Source organism: Eptatretus burgeri, chromosome 1 (assembly GCF_056783735.1).
Source record: "Eptatretus burgeri isolate ZD-2024b chromosome 1, Ebu_testis_v1, whole genome shotgun sequence".
In the NCBI taxonomy this organism is placed as follows: Eukaryota; Metazoa; Chordata; class Myxini; order Myxiniformes; family Myxinidae; genus Eptatretus; species Eptatretus burgeri.
The window spans coordinates 122,005,977-122,011,494 of NC_140961.1; positions in this window are offsets into that span (position 1 = coordinate 122,005,977).

Below are 5,518 nucleotides of genomic sequence, written 5' to 3' on the forward strand. Positions count from 1 at the left end.
TCAAAAAGGGGCGGAGTTTAAAAAGGGGTGGAGTCAAAAAAAATTCAATTTATCTTTGTCTTTTGTAATTCCTGTGAATAAAATGAATCTAAAATCACTTCCCCCTTTAAATCACATAATTTGTAAGTTCAAGGAACTGTACCGACGACATCAACAATTTAAAAAAGTCCATTTGTCCATCGCTTGGTATAACCTTTTTCAAAATGAGATTTCCACCTGTGTATTCTTACTATATCACCAATTTTGAACTTGGACTTTCTGGCATTAATCTCTTTTTCATAGTTTAGTTTTGTAAATGTGTCTGATGGCTTAATTTTCATTGAGGTATGAATCGTGTCATTGTACTTATCTACAATGTCCTGAATTAAAGATAACCATTGTTGAGAACCGAGTTGAGTGAATTTTTTATATAGTCTCTCTTTTAAAGTGCGATTAAAATGCTCAATAACAAGCACTTTCCCTTCATTCAAGGTGCTGTATAATGTAATGTTGTCATTTTTAAGAAAATTCATAAATGTTTTGTTGTAGAACTCTGTACCCTCATCAGTCCACAATTTTTTAGGTTTTCTCTTGCTTTTATTGAATATCTGTTGGAAAGCTAACATAAGAGTATTACCTGTTTTTGTTTTTTTCAAAGGGATAACCCATGCATATCTACTCCTCAAATCAATAACGGTTAAAGCATACTTGTACCCCTTATCATCATTGAGTTCAATTAAATCAGCAGACCAGATATAATCAACTTCCTTGGAATAAACCTTCCTTATATGAAACTTTGTGATTATTGGTTTATGTACATCATCAGCGAATTGCTCTTCCATCTGAATGACATCATTAGAGCCGATAAGTTTTTTGAATTTCCAAGCCCAAGTTTCAATTTAGCACTGATCATCTTCTTCACGATGAACCGATCAACTTTTTCTCTCAAGGTTGGATTTTGTATCAGAGACAAATTATACAACATTTCTCTAACGGCTTCATGTTTTTCTTCCAACGTTGTGCTATTTCCATAATCAATATCGTGCCTCATGCACACTTCATCAACCCTATTGATAGGTTTGCTCCACGGTTTAGGATTGTCAGCCTCATCTAATCTTTAATTCAAATTTGTTCCTGGACCATAGAAAGAATACCCTGATAGATGTAGTTCCCCTGGCATTCCAGTTGTAAATTTACTTCCTCATAAAAACTTTTGTATATCTCCCCTTCGTTCGTGTTTGGTGATGAATTCACTCTTTTTTGAGCCACACACCGAACATGCACATTTTGCATCACCCTGTTATTTTTACTTTTAACATACGAGATATTTTTACTCTTTGTTTTCTTTTTACATTTTAGACATTAACTCATTTATTTATGTGAAAATTCCTACAGAGTGTGAAAAACTTTTTAGTTTCCAACATGCACATTTGAACCTTAATTTTTAAAACCTAAAGAATCCTTAGAAATGTCTTCACTCTCTCCTCCATTTATTTAAGAAAAAAAAAATGTACAACTTTAATCAAAGTCAATTACACCAACATCATCAATAATATAATCTTTTCCTTCTTTCTCATCTTCATCTCCACTTTCTCGTTTAAATCTCCTCCCGGAAATTGATGTTAATAGTCTTGACGCATATATTTCCAATAGATATGCCAATTCTTTGTTTTCCTCCTCGGTGCATTGAGATTGATTTATTTTCTGTAATACCTTTGATCTTTTTAAAATCTCACTGGTTTTCATATTTTTATATTTATTTATTCTCTATCTTTCCTCCCTCTCCCTCTCCTCCTTCTCTCTCTTCTTCCTCTCCTCCTTCTCTCCCTTCTCAGTTTCTTCAACTCCTTCATTCCTTATTGTCCTTGAACCACTTTCACCCCATAGAATATCATACATATATTCATCTGGATTACTTGATATTCCTGCATCCAAAACATTTTTTTTTACAACAGGAAACCAATAAAATTTCTTCTGATTTTCTAAAAGAGCCTTGCATTTTCTTTACTTTAAATTTTTTTCATTATTTAACATTTTAGTTAAATCCAAAGTTGTTGGTTTATTAACATCAGTATAAAGCCAATCTTTTATTGAAAATACCTCATTCTTATGTTGTAGAACATATTTATTAAAATACCAAATACCCTTTTCTTGAAGGAATGCTTGGACACAGAAATGATAATTTTATTGAAGCCTTCTTGCTGTCATTTATGTATCAGAAATATTTGACAGATTCATATAATGACAGGAAAGACCTCCTCATCTTCCGATAGTTAAATCAGTTCGTATTCCCTTACTTATTATATATAATCCTATTCTTTGTGTTTTAATGATATAAACTATGGCAAAACCATTATTGATTTTATCCATATTAAATTATATTATTTGTTCTTTGCAAATCGTGCTTCCACAAAACTCATTCTCGGCACCAAGTGGATTATGTTGTTCCTTAAGAGACTGAGTTAATTGTTTCAGGTCTTCTAGGTTAATTTTAAATGACCAATTATACCCTAAATCATTCATATTATATCCCAATTGTTCTATTCTCATGCAAACGATATGCCCTTCTTTAAAAAAAATTTTTACTTGGAATTGTGAATTCTGTATGACCCGGAGATTAAATCAACACCTCTGTATCTTTGGAATACACAGCCGTTTTATTAAAGGATATATATATATTGTGATAAATCACTTAATCTCATCAAGTCATTCACGTCATTCGGGCTTGGATAATTTATTAATTTATAAGCATTTTTCATATTAATATTTTTTGCAAAACTATATTTCTGTTGTTCAGCCTGTGCCTTTGTGTAATTATTTGATAAATCAATATCCAGTTATTGCTATACACCAAAGATAGAACCATCTTTTCCAACATCAGTCATTTATATTAGATTAAAAATAATGTCATTAAAAAATTTTATTTTTGTTGACTTGAAATAACACATACAGACATAATTGACCACAATACATGGAATTTAATTATTGGACTTGAAATGTTTGATAAACACCATTCTGCAAGAATTTTATTACTTCAACAGGTGGTGGAAGACCATAACTATCAAAAACATAACATATTCGACTCATTGGGACTGACTCAATCGGTCAACTTCCCGACCCGGATCTCAACCAATGGTACTCCATCTCTTCTGGATCTGGTTTTGACAAATTTCCCTGACAATATCTGCTGCTCTTCCTTCGCTCCAATTGGTTCTTCTGACCACGTCCTTGTCAAAGTGGACATCCCTCTGGCTGTTATCAGAGAACCACCTCACCGTCGTCGAGTCTGGCATTTCACTCAAGCCGACTGGCAGGGTCTCCGAGCAGCCATCAAACTTACAGACTGGTCTCCTATTACTACTTTCTCAAACATCAACTCATCCTGGGAATTCTTTCAAAGAAACTTGCTCTCCCTCATGCACAGATTTATCCCCTCTCGTGTTCAGTTGTCTTACCCTTCCTCCCGCCCTTGGTTTACTGAAGCTTGTGGCGAGGCAGTTGTCCTGAAACAACTTGCCTTTGCCTCATGGAAAGCAAACCCAACTGAGGGCAATCTCAGTTCTTTCCACAAAGCTCGGAACAAGTGTGTATCTACCCTCAGGAGAGCCAGAAAACAACATCTTTCTCATCTCAAGTCTGAACTCTCAAACCTCTCTCCCTCCTCAAAATCCTGGTGGCGTTTAATCAAATCTGCTTCTGGTGTATGTTCCCCCTCCATCCCCTCCCTTACCTCAAATGGCCGCACTGCTGATTCCACACGTGATAAAGCTGAATGTCTAAACTCGGTGTTTGCAGCTAAATCTTGTGTCCTAAACCCATCACTATCTCTACCCACTTTACCCAGTCGCACCCAACTGTCCCTGGACTCTGTATCCTTTTCTCCTGACAAGGTGGAGAGCTTGCTTTCAAACCTCGAGTCAGATTCTGCAACCGGTCCAGACGGCATCAGCCCAAGTGTCCTCAAAGCCTGCTCTTCTGCTCTTGCTCACCCTCTCTCTGTTCTATTCACCCTCTCATTTGCCCAAGGTCATCTGCCATCTGCTTGGAAATCTGCTAACATCACTGCCCTGCATAAAAAGGTGCAAAAACAGATCCCTATAACTACAGACCAATCAGCCTTCTCCCAATCATCAGCAAGGTGATGGAATCCATCATCGCTTCAGATATGAAATCCTTCCTCTTCTCCAATGGCTTGATTTCCAATCATCAATTTGGTTTCAGACCAGGTCACTCTACCCTGGATATGCTGCTTCTGCTCTCCCATCAATGGATGGAGGTCCTCAATGCCAGACAGGAAATCCGAGCCGTATCCCTGGACATATCACGTGCTTTTGACACAGTCTGGCACCCTCCCATGGTATTCAAGGCCATCTCCACTCATGGCTCGCAGACTTCCTCTCCTGTCGCAGTCAACGTGTGGCCCTAAATGGAGTTCTTTCATCCCCTCTTCCTGTGCAGGCTGGAGTTCCTCAAGGTAGCGTTCTGGGCCCTGTTCTTTTTCTGGTTTTTATCAATGATCTCTCGGACTCTCTGGAAAATCCTCTATTTCTCTTTGCCGACGACTCCACCCTCTGCCGTACCATCTGTCATCCCTCAGACCGGCAAGCAGCAGCTTCTTCGCTCACTGCAGATCTGGATGAAATCACAAACTGGTCCAACATGTGGAACATGTCTTTCAATCCAGACAAATCTCACACTCTCACTATGTCTCTTCGAAAGGACCGTTTACAAACCCCCCCCCCCATCCACTTTCTCAACAATCCTCTGGAAGAAGTCTTTTCTTTCAAGCTTCTAGGTCTCACTATCTGCCATGACCTTTCCTGGGAAAGTCACATTTCCAACCTCGCCTCAAAAGCCAGTCGCCGACTGGGAATCCTCCGTCGTGCCAAGTCCTTCCTCGGCCCTCTTGAGCTCCTGACCACTTACAAAGCTTTTGTCCGTAGCCTGATGGAGTACTGCTCTCCCCTCTGGGCTGGTGCTCCTGCCTCCCACCTTTCTCGGCTTAACGCTGTCGAAACCAGGGCATTTAAGATCATCGGCATCTCCCGCAATGAAGCTGAGTCTTTGGGCCTCTCACTCAATCACCGCAGGTTGGTCGGTGGTCTTTCTGTCTTCTACCGACTCCTCTCCAGCCTTGCCCCCCTGCTCTCTCTGCGATTTGTCCCCACCACATTTCCACAGGGCGCTCAAGGTCCGCCAACAACCCCCTTCTGGTAAAACTACCAAAATCACGAATCACTGCTCATCTTCACTCTTTCATTCCTCTTTTTCCCGCCTTTGGAATAAACTTCCTCACTCTATTCTTTCCCATTCTTCCCTCCAGGCTTTCAAAACAGCTGTTCACCACCACCTCTTATCTTCCCCCATCCAAATCCTCGATCTTTTCTACCCCCGATAATCCACCCAAGCCCACTTCCTTCATTTCTCCTGCTTTCCTTCCTGAAAGTCCCTGTAATGTCCATCTTCTCTTCGCCATGTTCCCCGTCCCATCCCCATCCCTCTCCCTTCCACAGTTCACCTAATGTGTCTGTTCCCCACT